This window comes from Strigops habroptila, chromosome 1 (assembly GCF_004027225.2).
Source record: "Strigops habroptila isolate Jane chromosome 1, bStrHab1.2.pri, whole genome shotgun sequence".
NCBI classification, from domain to species: domain Eukaryota; kingdom Metazoa; phylum Chordata; class Aves; order Psittaciformes; family Psittacidae; genus Strigops; species Strigops habroptila.
In genome coordinates, this window is record NC_044277.2 from 97,362,789 (window position 1) to 97,378,516 (window position 15,728).

The 15,728-nt window shown below is 41.8% G+C and overlaps 1 protein-coding gene across 5 annotated transcripts in view; it reads left to right on the plus strand.

Moving 5' to 3' along the window:
• LOC115610990 (microtubule-associated protein 4-like) overlaps window positions 1-15,728 on the plus strand; it is a 118,552-nt gene that overhangs the window by 25,712 nt on the left and 77,112 nt on the right. For all 5 annotated transcript variants that reach the window (XM_030493246.1, XM_030493237.1, XM_030493231.1 and 2 more), the window contains exon 2: window positions 6,388-6,441. The gene's annotated coding sequence lies outside the window, so the exon portion shown is untranslated. The remainder of the gene's footprint in view (window positions 1-6,387; window positions 6,442-15,728) is intronic.

Here is a 15,728-nt window from a genome sequence, read left to right on the forward strand (position 1 = left end):
GTTTCCAGGAAACTGAGGTGATGTGAATATCAAAACAACTTACTAAGTAAAACCTTCTCATAGTCTGGCGTCTCCAGCTCTACCTGTGCTAGTGAATTATATGATGCTTGGTGATTTCGGATAGCACTGGAATACAGCATCTGGGCTGTTTGTTTGCAGATTATTTCCTGTTGCAGTCTTGGCCTAGGGCAAAAGTACTCTCCTGGAGACTGGTGAACGCTATTCAAGAGCTGGCGTGGACCAGGACTGTTCTTGAGCCATTTGTGTGTAGCCACCCTGATTTAAAGAGTCAGACTTCCAGGGGGAATGCAGCCCTTTCCTGGGCATGTTTAAGTCAACTGTGCAATTGAGCTTCCTAGTAGGGAGGTAGCCTTCGTGTTCCTGACTGCAGGAAACATTATCAGTTTAGCAGCCTTTCATTAGAGGACAAGTGAAATTTGAATAATGAAAGCTTCTTTTTCTCTTTGTCCTCATCGAGTGATCATTAGTGTTTAGCCCCAGCTAAAGCAAAATGGCCACTGGAGGAGCTTCAGTTGCATAGAGTTGGACTGAAATAGGAACATGCTCCAGTTATAGCTCAAGACTTGACTCAGGTTCTTACTGCTCCTTTTGTGATGTGCACGCAACTGAATCTGTACTTTATGAATCTCGGTAACATCTCAAATCATTAAATATGTATATCTCTGGTCTATGCTACCCAAAAATATGGGAGGTTCTTGGATAACATTGTGCAAGTGTAGGAGTGTGCATGTGCTTTGACAAATAAAGCATATGACAGGAGTCACTGTGGATCTGTATTGATTAGATATAATAGTAGGAAGAATTCCTGAATTCTTAATACCTTTATTTTTAGATGTAATTTGGCTGAAGACTTACTGTTCAATGAAATGTTCCAAAAATAAATATTTCAGAAGAGGATTAAACTTGAACGTGCAAGACAGTTTTTTCTTTTATGCATCAGTGTTCATGGAAGGAACTGGTCAGAAATCACCATTCTCCTTAAATTTGTGTGCTCTGAATGCAAAAGAGAACTGCTTTCACCAAGCCCACTCATCCACACAGGAAGCTAGAGGTGCTGTTGGGAGTGCAACGGGGAGAGGTAATTTTAGTAATTCAGTCTTGTTAGCAGAAGAGCTCTTCAACTGTGAAAAGAGATACTTTGGTCTTGCTTAAATCACCCCCTTTTTTTTTTTTTTTTTTTTTTTTTTAAATTGAGCTTGTACTGGGAAGGAATGTGCTTTGTTGTTTCTTACCAAGGGCTTTCTCTGCCGCGGTTTTTGATGGTGTTTTTCTTTTTGTGGGTGTTTGAGTATTAAGGTGGTGTTTTTCCGTTTTAGACACCTTTGAAAGATCTATAAAACGATTCAGAGATCACTTGTGTCAAAGTATTTAATCTCAGCCTTCTCTAGGTGTTTTCAGCCTCTTGTCCTGTGTATTCTGTTTTGTAGAGCAGTTGAGTGCTCTCTTCCACCCTCCCTGGTTGTGCACTAACTAACCAAAGGCTGCTGGCTGCTGGAGCTCACCTCCTTATGAGCATTTCCTGCCCTGTCCAGCCTTTCAGGATCATTCTGGAAGGTCCTTGGTTGGTCCTTGGCACTGGTGATTTGGCAATCTATGAGTCACTCTCCCAACTTTCTAGAATCATTGCATGTTGTTTCTTTAGTCAAATCACTCTTGACATATGAAAATCTGTTGTGCTGTAAAAACAGCTACACTTGGGCAGCTGCTTATTTACTGTCCGATTGTATGAACCTCATCAGTTTTTAACTTTGTCAACTTGAATTGCTACAGAAGACTATTTTTTAAAGCCTGTCCCCTTTAATAAGTCTTAAATGTGGATATTACTGTAGAGTATCTGCTTGCTTTACCATTGAAGACCTTTATTCTTCCATGTGCTACCTGCAGTTGGGAAGTATGGTCTTTTAGTACAAGTAGTAAGAGTTGCATGACTACCGTTAAAGTCTAACTTGCTGTTCATGAGTGTTTCCTTAGAAGATTATTCACTCTTAGAGTTCAGTGAAACTACGTCTTGTGTTTTGAAGACTCTTTAATTTATTAGTCTAACCTCAGCCCTTTCAGCCTCTCTTGGGAGAAGCGCTACTTCAAAGCCTCAAACTAAATCTAAAAGTAGACTCTTTCAGATACAGTCAGCTTTATCTGAGACGCCACATGCAAGTGTGGGAACAGGAATTTGATGCTGAACAAAAATTCATTGACAACTTGGCAATGGTACCGATGAAGGAAAAAAGTCTATAGTATATTCTTGAATAAATTATTGGTTTAGGATCTTGGTGAGTTCAGGGATGGCCAAGGAGACAACATAGGAGCTTACAGCTATAAAGACAGTTTTCCTTGTGTTTGGCAATTGTAGTTAATTTGCTGCTAGCGTTATTCCTCTAGGAGAGGACTAAGATGAAAATCTGAGATGCCTTCATGTCCGGGTTTCACAGCCACCACGTATATAGCTCAGGGTTTACAAGACTGTGTTTGAACCTGTGGTATTTGACAACGTGACACTGCTTTGCATGAGGAATGCTGTAGCTGCAATCTGTGCCACCCCTCTTAGCGTTTCATATCAAGTGATCTTCATGTACCATGCATATTTAAGATGGGGAGCTATTTAAAGGAAGCTGTTTAGAGATTGGGAAGCAAAGTGTGAAGGGTGAGAGACAACAGGAAACTAAAAGATTGACTGGTTTTCTCTTGCAGGATATGGGAAACAGCCTGAATTTGGGGATAAGAAAAGAGAAAGTGTCGCTTATTTAGAGAAACTGAGGGAGCCTGTAAGGGCATCTGGTATGACGAATGTCACATTCTTTGTTATAAACTTAATTGCACTGAAGTCCCTTCCATTGAGCTGGGTGAGGGGGATAATCCAGAATGTAACTGGAGGTTTACTCTGCCACCATTCTCTTTGGCAGCAGCATAAACCAGATTGAGACAAGCATTGTTCATACAGAAAGTACTAAATTATTTCAACTAGAGACTGTCTAATTGGAAGGATTTTGTGAGGGGGATGTAAGGAATCATTTCCTTGCTTCTGTTTTGCATCCTTTTTGGGTGCTTTACCAAGGTAAGTTGCATGCTTTTCTCATCGACCAAGGAGAGGTGGTACTTCACTTCATCCTCAAAAGGATTCCTGCTGGAAACAGGAAGACAAATAGTTGATACTTAAAGTCGTAAGAAACTTCAAAATTATAAAAAGCAGAAATGAATTGTTACTGTTTGCCCTGACATATGTATATGCTTGTGTGACTCCTCAGAATAACTGCTGTATTATAGATGAGGGGTGGATTTGGTGAATTCTCTGAGAAAGAAGCAGAAGGTAAGAGACTGGGTTGTAAGCAGAAAGTAGTCTAGTGTATTCACTGGATGCAGGTAATTTGGGGGAGGAAAACTCTGTAGAAAACTGGATGAAGTTAGTGGAGCCATTGAAATGTTTATAACTAAAAGTGCAAGGTGCTTGGGAACCAGAAGAGCTGAGGAACAAGAACTACTGGTGCAGGATGTGGAACTGGGTATTACAAGGATAGCAAACACGATGGGACAGTATGCATACCAGGCACTACCTGTTTTCTGATAGCTTAGGCAAGATAAAAATGCGAGTGGGTGTGGTGAGGGATGTAAACGAAATCACAGACTGCTTCTCCTCTGGTGTGCTGCTTTTCAGAGTCACTCGCATACAAATTGCGTTGGGGGGGGGAATGAAGTTGTAAACTTGGAATTGGGATTGCAATGTATAAACAGACATTTCTTTAATGTTAAAATAGTTCTCAGGAATATTTCTCCAAACTGGAAAACAACTATGCCTAATAATGGAACACATGAACCAGTGTTTGCTGGCCAGGTGATAGATGATGTCTTTTTCAGCTATCCACCAATGCTTCCTCAATTTATTATGTGAGAGAACAGGGTGAGATCTATCCCACTCTCCTGTAATACCTAGCATGTAAAACACCTTTGCAGCCACACCTGCAATTTTAGCAAATCTGTCAGTTTGGGGTAAGTAAGATTATTTAGCATTTCTGCTTGCCAGTCAAGAACACCCCATACTTAAGTTAAAAAGCAGTCGTTACAACTGTGGGTAGTTAAGACCACCTTGGTAGTATTGGAAATCTTGTCTTCAGGAAAAAATTTAAGAAGCATTTAGAGATGCAGGTTTACCAAAGAAAAGTGTTTCTGCCCAGACCAAGAAACTGCGGTAGATTTTACTTCACTGCTGTCAGAACCATGGTTGATACAGTGCTACTCATGTTGAGATGGAGTAGCACTGCCTAGCATTAAAAAAGGAGCTAATGCTTTTCACTTTCTTGGATGTTTTGCCACAAATAAGTGGGTGGATCACAGCAACATATGTGGGATGAACTTAAGTGGAGCAGACCTTTGGGCTGTGCATTTAGGGCTTGATGCCTCTGGATGTGATCTGGGTGTTCATCAGTTGGAAGTAGGTGGGGAGAAGGACCCTGATGCCCCAGTTTATCACAGGATGGTTAAACTGCAGATAATGATGTGGCGAAAGAAAACGTGAGTTTACGAGGTGTAATAGCAGTTTCTTTCTGCTATTACAGAAAGGGGAAAGGGGAGCATTAGTGTTACCACACAAGCAAGAGCTCATCCTTAATACTTGTGTATCTGAATCATACACAAGATATTTCTCAGTTCCTTAATTAACTTAGTAATCGTAGAATCCTAGAATGGTTTGGGTTGGAAGGGGCCTTAAAGCTCATCCAGTTCCAACCCCCTGCCATGGACAGGGACACCTTCCACTAGAGCAGGTTGCTCCAAGCCCCGTCCAACCTGGCCTTGAACACTGCCAGGGATGGGGCAGCCACAGCTTCTCTGGGCATCCTGTGCCAGGGCCTCACCACCCTCACAGGGAAGAACTTCTGCCTCACATCTCATCTAAATCTCCCCTCTGTCAGTTTAATGCCATCCTCATAAAACAGGAGAGCAGTAACTCTCCTTTCCACCCCTTCTGAAGGGATCAGGGCTATTTCAGAAGGGTTCTCTCGCTCATAAGTGCTTTACCTCTTCTTAAAGCTGAAATAATGCTATTTTCATTGGGCTGCTTTCTCATTTAAGTGAAAGGTCTGGCATTTTACTTAAGTGTAACATCTGTAGGGAGAGGAACAAGCATTAGTTTTTCTATATGACTTTGCATTAATGAGCAGGTATGGAGGTGATATTTTGTTGTGAGACTGGCTTGATTACTTGCTGGGATGAAGAACAAGTTCATCCATGAACGTTTCTCCATGGAAATTGAAATACTTAACTGACTATGTGGCTTAGTTTATATTCTTTTCTGTGGAGAGCTGCATGGAGAGTATAAGGAGTATTATTTTGATAGATTTCTGGTTTTTTTAGATGTGCTTGTTTCACAATAAAGAAACATTATGAACAAAGTGTAAAATATTGTATACAAAAGTTTGGGACACCACACTCAGTAGATGAGGAGATAGTTCTCTGGTAAAGCTGGTGCGTATACCTTCAATGAAATCATGGCAAACATGCAGAAAATAGCCTGCTGTTGGCAACTGACATATAGCTCTCGAATTCTGTCTTTTTTTCAAAATCTGGATCCCCTTAAAATATTAATCCAAATATCATTAATGTAATCCTTAAAAGAATACAGCATATGCTTTTCTAGTGAGTAGCATGTCTAGCAATACCCGTAAAGTTTTGCCTTGTGAATGTGTTAAAAACTTTGCAAAAGAGTCCAGTCTGATGTTTGGAAGTACAGAAAATTGTATGGAGTGGTATAGTCTGAAAGAAAAAAGCTTCATCTTGGCTTTCTCGCTTGTCTCATGCTAAAACATGACAGTTGTGTCATGTGAAAGCCTTCAGAGTGTCTTGCACAGTGCCTCTACACAGTAATAACTGATGATTCGGCCACAGATGTTCCTGGTGCCTCTTTAGCTTTGTTCATCTCCGGGCAGATAAAAATCCGCGCGTTCAGTCCAACCTGGCTGTTGCAGGTGGCCCAGCTGTGACTGGAGTGCTACGAAGCCATGTTATGAACACCTGAACTACTGCTTAGTGGAGGGGTGTGCTAATCATCCTGGATTACTTCAGCTTTAATGGTGTGTTTGTAAAAACCTGTTAAGATATATAACGAGAGGAAAGTTGCTTACAGTTTTCATGGTATATCTGTAATAGTTTGAGCAAGTGTTGATGTGAAATAGAAATAGCTAGATAGTATTCCTGTTGAGGAGGGAACATTAAAAAAAGCTGCCTGGATGACTGTAGTGGGACTGCAGCAAAACTTCTCAAGTTTTAGTTAATTTTGAATAACACAAATCATGTCCTAGCCATCCCCCATTAGCTTACATCCAAGTACTCCACAATCATATGGCTTCCTCTTAATTGTGCATGCATTGTATTTTGCAGATAAGCAGTTTCTGAGGAGTGAAGGACCTGCAAAAGGGAACACCCGCTCTTGAGGTACGAACTGTTTTTTCTAATGACACAACACTAAATCTTTAATTGAAGCAAAGGCTTGATGCAGCTGTCTGTACCCACTAAAACTACTTCTGTTCTGGAAAATACAGGTCCTGTCTAGAGTTCTGAAATGTCAGAATCTCTGACAGAAGTTCAGCAGCAAGGCTTGGCAGAGCAGGCTTGGCTGAGACAACTGGGGTGTTAAATGGATGCTGGGAGAGGCTGTATGTCTTGAAAAGGCATTGTACAGGGAGTTCTGCAACTCCTGCAGAACAGACTTGTCTGAAATGCACCTACCCTTCCATTCTTTTATCTTAAAATCTTTTATGTTAAACATTATCTATTTTCTATTCTTTTGCATCATTCCTGTTGGGTATTTATTAAAGTTTCTAACATTCCCCTGCTCTGTTCAAGTGAGCAGGGCTGATGTGTGACTTAAGGGATGCCCTTTCTGCCCAGCTAGACCTTCTTTTCTTGCTTTTTCTGCTTCTAAAGACAGATATCTTGTTTGACTTGGTCACTCAAATCTTTTTATCAGTGTAAGAGGACTACAGAAGATTAAATTGGGCAAACTAGGCTAAGAAAAAAACAAGTCTGAGTTGATTTGTTAGGAATTTGGAGCAGCAGGTCATCTAAGTTTCTTGTCCTAGCTATCCTTTGTGGAAGGCACCCTAAAGCTACACTTTCACTGGAGTCTATCATCAAGTCTGCAGTCAGAGAATATTTGAGGTGCAGGTGCTCACATAACATGTTTTAATGAAGGAATTACAATTTCTTTGTGGTGTTTGTATGGATTGAAGGATCCAGGTGTCCTCTACATTACAGTTTGATCATCTTGGCAGTGATTGTTCTCAAGTGCTGCCTATTTCTTCAAGTCCTAGAAACAGTATCAGCCTCTTTACTAATTAATATTTTCTGCTGCCTTAACCTTAAGGTAGTCTAGAATATAAACCAATGAAATGCAGAGCACGGACTTCTGTAGAAATATCTAAGCTGTTAAGATCAGGCTGCCAGTACCATCCAGTGATACCTGGCTGTAAAGAATGCAGAGGAGTCAAGTAGATGCAGTTGAATGACAGCTTGTTTTAACAGCACCAACTGTATCCACTGTGATTTACTAAAAATGTCTTGGAAGTGACAGTAGCCTTGTGTGTTTCCTAAAACTTTGTTCTGGGTATGGGCTAAAATTTTTCCTAAAATGTCTTTTAGTCTCCTTAACTGGCCGGAGCAGAGATAACACTGGTAAGTGCAAAAGCCTGGCTTTTTGGTCAGGCTGATGCTCTATGTGTCCATTCAGGGTGTGACTGGAACCAGGCTGAGTTAGGGCCAGCTGCACCACTGGTTGTTTGTACTGCATCCTGTGGCTGCCTGCCAGTACATCTTAAATCATCCTTCTCTAAAAGCTTTTTGAACAAAAGCCAGATAAGATGGCTTATCTCCTTCTGGGCTGGATGGAGGGAGGGGAGGTGCCCAGAATGTCTTGGGTGCTTTTCACTGTGGCCTGGATGGAGCTAAAGAGGTCATGGGAGGTGGACTCAGTGCAGGCAGTGGGTACTATGCACAGCTGAACAGAGAAGATACCACAGGAGTGTAGGAGCACTACATTGCCCTTCCTGCATGGTCCAGTCTTGAACTTTTTTCCCTTTTCTCTCCCTTTTCACTTCACTTAGCTTTGACCAGTGTGGTCTTAATGTCTGCCAGACTCCTTTGATGTCTGGAATTGATCTTGGGCTTCAATTTACTTGGTCATGTTCTTAACTCTTGAGTTGTCTAAGAGGGTGAGTTTGGCATGCTATAATTTTCCTCCTTTCTTTTCTCCATTGTACAAAAAGAGTTACGGTGTTAGCTGCCTCCCAGAGTCCCAGGGGTACATATAGTTGTACCTCTCAACATTTGTTGTTCCATGGTTTTAGGACATGGAAACCAAACAGGTGTTTCCCACAGACTGTATTCAGCAGCTAAAAATGCTTCCTGAAGTAATTTATCTGGGAACATTTAATCCACGCTCATTGACTGTTTAGATGAATAAAGCAACTTCCTCTCCAACATCCTTTGGAGCAGCCTGGGAGAGCAGGCAGGAAGGAGGAAGTGTTTGTGTGAATTTGGTGCTAGCTCATTGATTCTTGTTGGATTGAGGAATATCCATATCTTGGGTTCTTTACGAAACCTGTTCATCTTGGATTGTCAGTTTGAAATAAGTGAGTTCTTCCTGCTTGTTTTGAGCTCTTTCAACCAAGCACAGTTGCATGTTTGGTCATACCTGCTTTCTTAAACCACAAATACCGACTATGAGTTGTGGCAATGAGAACTTCATTTGGTTACTGTGTTGGGTACATGTGTTTAGGTGGGGAGAAGTTACTTCTAAAAACACTACCTGCTGGATTAATTTATATTTTTTGTATAACTGCTATAATTGGGAAGAAACATGTACAAACCCACATCTTTAAGATCATTTTATTGATCAAAAGTGAACTAGATTGGGGCTGCTGCTGATATAATTGTGGTAGGAGCCAGTAGCTGCTACTTGCTGTGTGACTCCCTGCTCCCCTCCTGCAGCAGTGTTCTGCCTACAGAAAATTCTGCTTGGATAAGGCAAGCAGATAAGAGCGAGCTTCGTCTGCCTCTGTGCTTTAGCTAACCAAGAGCGATTGCTTGTCCTTGAGAGGATTTTGCAGTTTGCTGGAGGAGGGGCTGGTGCATTATCACCCACTCTTCTAAAAGGGAGCTGAGAAAGTATGGGCTGACCTTCTAGGGTGAGAATGCCAAGAACAGGCTGAGAAGATGTAGCCCTTGAAGTAAGAGAGCACTTGTGGGAAGAAGGCAATGCTACCATGTCGCTTTACTACTTACGGTTTTACTTCCTTAAAGTGATGTGGGCAGATCCTTTAATTAAATTTAAAAAGGTGGGGTCTTTTTCAGTGTTACAGTGCACAATGATTTAATCGGTCCCTTATCCTTCTCCCCTTGGAAGGGCAACTTCATGTGTCAAAGGGCACAATACTGTGATAGTGGATGTTGCGGCTGTACCTGCAATAAGGAAGTGAATCATTCTCTAAAGAAACTCACAGACTGTAGCTGATAACATTGCGGGGAGACCTGAAATTTCTTTTATTGCTCTTTCTTTCATGGAAGCTCAGCTTTTGTTTTCTAACCAATGCCTTGTTTTTCAGCCATCATTGAATGTATTTTTTATCAAGAGCACGGAAATGTAAATACAATAGTGGTTGAACTGCAGTAGCTACTCCCTTCCTCCTCTGCTGGCTTCCTGCATACATTTTGGAAGGTGGAAGCTATTCTTCTGCATTAATTCATTTCAGAAATGAGCATTCTTCCCCCTGTTGCCACCCCATCAGATTTCAAACCCAAAGGGTATGAGCAAAGAGAAGCAATTGCTCTCACATATGTTCCTTGAGACTGAGAAGTAACATGAGGCCTTTTGCAGTAGCTGCTCTCAGCATTTTCCTCCTCTCCAGCCTGATGCAAGTGCTGGCTAACAGGACATCTTGTTTTTCTCCACCTAACCAGAGAAGCCACACAGGCACCATTCTAGCTGAACTAAGTCTGCATTCATCTGCTGGCAACATTTGAGCATGTTTTTAGAAGAGAAAATGAAAATTAGGAGCAGTGCCTTCACTGACTAGTGTGTTTCTCCCAGACTTAAGTTTGAAATTATTTTTGAGAGTTGTTTTCTAAATGTGATTCTGCTTGTTCTGGCTGGGTCACTAGTAGCTAGTGTTGGTTGCTTTTTTTAGGTAGACAGGAGTTTTGTCACTGAAACCAGCTTGAGATAATGAAAAGATGCAAGTGGTAGAGTTTATTCTTTTGACTAGCTCAGGAAGAATTGGGTTCAGCTGTTTGGCAGGTGTAAGCAGTTAAATTGACCTCAGTCTATGGCTGTCGTGCTTTTTTTACAAAGTCTGTCATGAACTTTGGCAGTAACTCTCTTTCTGGGGAGAGTTAGTTATCTCCAATTACCCAGGTCTACCTTGCCTAACCTGCCACTTTTAATGCTATTAATCTGTCTATACTGCACTAATGCTGCTCCCTTTTCAGAACTGAGGAGTTCCGTGATGCTATCATGGCACTTGGCCAACTGCATGACTGAGGTTGGCTAAATAAAAAATCCCTGGGATCCTCTCTAAGAATAAATATCACGTGAGAGCAGGAGTGTTTCCCTGCTTTGAGAGAATTAAAATGGCGTGCTGGTAAGAAACGACAGCAGCAGCTTAAGGGCTGGGCTGGCATCCCTCTCTGGCTAAAAGGGATAAGCTACAAGGCCAGAGGAAGCAGAACGGTCTGGCATGTAACCTTTATCTTTCCTTGCTGTCGAGTTTGTCAGTCTGGGATGACATAGTGCTTTCAGAATGTACTGTTCTTATAATTCAAGAATCTGATAAATACCCTTGTGAAGGAGATGTGAACATATTTGCTTACCTTCTAGCCTAGCAGTGTTCCATACTGGGCCTTGGCCTAGAGCTTAAATACCTTTTAATGTGCTATGGAGAAAATTTCTGAGCACTTCACTGTATTTTTTTTCTATTATCCCTCTTGGTAGCATGGGAGGTACTGGGAGTTGTGTAGGTGCCTGGTAACATTGCCTCTAGTGGGCCCGCATGTGGCTTGTGTTCTGGCACAGCAGTAATGGATGTTGAGATAATGGTATCTTGCAAGTAATTCCCTTGCTGAGGAAGAAGGTCTCCGCTCTGCTGGCCTGTGGTGCATATTAGCACTGGTAATGGAGCACAGGAATGTGCCTTGTATATTCTGTGGTCCCTCAGAAAAGTGTGTTGTGCCCTCTGGGAGGCTTGTGGTGACTCACTGGACCTTTCTCCTCTTTAGATATGATTCTGAAGCTAAATTATCCTTCTACCTTTGTTTTGAAGCTGTTACATTACCAAATAGGAGTGCCTCTTTCTCTTGGATCACAGGCAGGCAGTATTTACTTCCTGGCTTCTAACAAATCCTTTCATGAGCTATTGTAGCCAAAGGCCTCAGCTCTGCTTGCAGAGGTGCCAAAGTGTGTTCAGCATTTTTAAAGCTATATGCTTCTACCTTGATTTTTGGTTGTTTGGTTTCTTTTTATTTTTTTTTTTTTTGTGTGTGTGGTTTGGTTTTTTTTTTCTTGGGGGGGGGTTTTGCGTGGTTTTTTTTGTTTTTTTTGGTTTGTTTTTTTTTTTTTGTTTGTTCTCACTCATGTCTAGGCACAAATATCCCTACTTTTAAGTATACTGATCATGACGTGCCCCTTGGAATACCCCTTTGGCTAGTTTGGGTCAGGTGTCCTGTCTCTGCTTGTTCCTGGCTTCTTGTGCCCCTCCTCACTGCCAGAGCATGAGAGACTGAAAAGTCCTTGACTTAGAGTAAGCACTATTTGGCAACAACAAACATTGCTGTGTTATCAGCATTGTTCTCACGCTAAAGCCAAAACACAGCGCTGCACCAGCTACTTGGAAGGAGGAAAATAACTGTTACAGTTGAAACCAGGACAGCTACTTATGCTTGGTGAATGGGCCCGTTCACTCTAAACTAGTTTGCCTACATGGTTGCAGAGTTCTGCTCTGGCAGATGCTCTGAAACCTTGGTTGGGCACTAACAGAGCGTTTGCTTCTCCTTTTTAAATGTCTGCTTCCATAATGCTTTGAGGTTTTCAAAATGGCAAACCTCCACCTCTCCACTAGTTCAAGTGTGTCTGTTCTATGTCCAGGTTCCTTTTGGGGCATATTTGTCAGCTCTTGAAATCCTGAGGGGAGGGCATGATTCTCCAAGGCAACTGCTGAGTCCATAAACCAACTTACTTGCTTATAGCTAAGATCTTGCAAAATTTGCATGTAGCTAAAACTCATTTCTTAGTATAGAAGTGTGGTTTGTTTCTTTCTTTGAAAGTTTTTTGACCTTCCACTAGTGGAAACCTTTAATGTATTGTTTGCTCTTTGCAAATCTAGTTGGAAAAGCATTGACAGGTTTGTTGTTCCACTCATCTGGTGCTGAAACATCAAGTTGGTGATGAGTTGTCACTGATGAAAATAGTTTACTAGTCAACTTTCTCATTTTGAAGCTACTAGTTCTGTGTCCTGATCAACAGGTTCTCGTGCTGTATAATTATGTTGTCAAGAGAGGTGCTTATTTTAATTAAAAGTAAAGTAGCTACTCTAATACAGTCACTAACACAACTAGAATTATTTATCTAGGTAAAGGAGTAAAGCTTGCATGTAAACTGAGTTCCTGTAAGCAGCGATGTGCATACCTGGCTGCGGCCAGGTGAGCTGCATGGTTGTATCTGCTGTAGCTGCTCTCTGCAACCTGTGATGTTTGATGCTCCTTGCTCAAATTTTATCTTGCTTTTTGACTAATGCTGGCTAGCATGTTGGTCCTGTGGTGCTTCTCTAGAGAGTCTGTTTGCTTTCAGCTGATGACTGAAGTTTCCAGCCTTTCTTGTGGGCATCAGATCATGTATCTGAGTAGGAGAAGCCACAAAGCTGCCCTTTAGGAGGTCTACTTGCAAAAGCCTTTCCAGTGCCATTTATGACTTTATTTATCCTTCTAGATAATCCTTGTGAAATGAGGGGGCAGAGTAGCTGAAGGAAGTCTTGCCCCTTTCTGCCAACCCATTTTCACAAGCTTGAATTGTTCCTGCTGGTCTACAGAAAGTTTAACCTGGAATTTTCAGGGCTTGCTGCAACAAACTTCTTGTTGTATGCATGAGATACAATATGGATGTAACACATTAAATGCTATTTAATGGCTGCTTATTTTATTCTTCAATAACAGCTTCTTTTGACCAACTTAATTTCAGGATCTGTCCTTTCTGGTCTTTCCTTCCTATCCTTTCAGATGTGTATAAGGGGAAAATGTTGTGAGATCGTGAAGGCATTGGGAACCTGCACAGCGGTATCACAACCATAATTCAGCTGGACTTAGATCTCTGAAAAACTTTCCTCACAGCATGACTTGAGCTCTTCATCATCTCCTGGTTTGTAGTTCTAGTGTTCATACCATAGAGTTTCCTTTACAATAATAACAGAAGAAATCATCTTAGAAATTAAAGCCAAAATTCTCACATAAGCACAAGATCGATTTTTCTGGGAGCTGCATACATAAGGTAAACGTGGAGTAGGATGGATTTAGAAGAGCTGACAGGAGAACTAAGTGAATGAGGTGAACTTCTGCAGTGAAACTTCTCCCTTTTTGTACACTCCTTAGTTGTCTTTTCCAGGCCATAGCAGTGAGATGATCTTGTGGGGAGAAGAATGAGGACATACAAAATTCCTAATAAAAACGAGAATTATTGGCAGAATCTAGGAATGTGCCACCCTTCCCTTCCTCCCAAGGGAAGGGACTCTACAGCAAAAGCCAGAAAGCCATTATTTTCTGGGTTTTGCTCTTGGAGAGGTGGAAGCTGCTTTCCTTTCTGATGCATGTGCTATTAAAGGAAAGCAGCTGACAGGAACAGCTGCTTGCCTTGCCTGTTTAGTTTGTGGCTTAGCAGTCAATATGCAACACAGAAAGAAAGTGCTTTACTAACAGCAGAGTTTTCATACCCTGCCCCCACTCTGAGTGTCTTTCCCTCTGTCCTCTGCCAAGTGCAAACAGGAGACTCTTCCCCTCATGATTAATGAAACTCTCCTTATTTGGTGCTGCCTCTCCTGGTGAGCAGCACAGAAAATCTTGTCTTCTGTGAGGCAGCCTGAAAAACAGCAGACGAGGATGACTCTGGGGAGCTTCTGTTTTTTTAAAAACTTGTTAAGGAGTAAGTCATTTTAAACCTAAAACTTACAAGCCTGTGCAGAAGGTGGGCAGACTCCTTTTTTTTCCATAGATAGGCATTTCTGATTTTTGGAGATGACATGCCAGGTTTTTTTAGATCTCTTATTTCAATAGTTACAGGCCTTTGCAGAGCAAGGGACTTGAAAGTCCCTCACAGTTATTATCTATGAACTCATCTTCCATGTGGCTTTTTTGAAGGCCAGCCAAGACCATTAATCCCCACCTTCTAGAGTCCCTAATCCCTGCTGGGGCTTATAGGAAAGTTATTCTTGTACTTGCAGTGGAGCTGCTCTGGCAGAGCGTCTATGCTGCTGTAACTTAAGGCAAGTTTATTACTGTGACTTTTTATCAGCTTGGAAATGGTACAACTCATAATGGAGCAATCTAACTTGGATGGTCTTACCCCATCTTGTTGAGTGGTTAATAGGAGTGAAATTGCCCAAAGGGAGGGAATCATTAGGGAGGTTGGTGTTCTCTTATCTCATCTTGGTGTGCTTAAGTATAATTAACAATAGTAAAATGCTCTTTGCAGGCATGAATACATGCCACGTATTTTTTTGGGAATGGGTGAAGTAAAGTGAAGTCATGGCTGGAAGTGCTCTGCTGGGGCGATTCTTTGCAGTTGTATCACTCTTCCTTTTCTTAGCCTGACACTCCAAAAGCCTCTTGGCTCTGGTTTTTGTCCAGTTGTGGCTAGGCTGATGTAAGGCCCTCATCCTATGGGAGCGTTCCCCCCTTCCCACAGCCCTTACTTGCTCAAAGACTTTTCTTTGGTTCCAAGTGTTCAAAACCTGTGTAGATGAGGCCCTCAGTGACATGGTTTAGTGGTGGCATTCCTGGGGTAACGGTTGGATTTGATGATCTTAAAGGTCTTTTCCAACCTAGTTGATTCTGTGATTCTAAGTAAGCTTCTCCAAACACTCAGGACTAGTTCAGGTGAGCTTCCTTCCATTTGTTGCCCTTCAAGGGTTCACTTGGGATTTGGGCAGGAGGGAAATCAGAACAGTTTTACCTCAGTTCATGATTATTCACTCTTGTCAGTTTTAGTAGCATTGGTCAGCTCTTTGTGCTAAATCTTCTGTTGGTTGAAGTGGTTTCTTAGGCAGCTTACAGGCTCTTGCTGTCAAATGGAGCTGCGCTGCTTCTCCAGTGGTAAATACCATGGGGAAATTGCAAAATTCATTTCAGGCTTTCTGACAAACACAGAGCAATTTCAGTGTCATTCCCAGGGATGTGGTAGAGTTACTCTCTTGGGTGTCTGGAGTTTTCTGTCTCTGGGTTCTGTGACCAGAACTTGGCTCTTTTTAAGGCCAGATAGCAAAAGAAGTTGCTGTCTTAGCTTTGCTGTTAAGTATAGGCCTATAAAATAGGCGTGTACTTCATGCTTGGCATTCCCATGCATCTCCTGGGTCCACTGCATGTTGTTACTTACCTGCTTAGAGAAGACAAGTTCTGCAAAAAGTATCTCCTCACTCTGAGCAGAGAAGAACCTGAAATAAGGTTAAAAGGGAATGTACCCAGTGGAA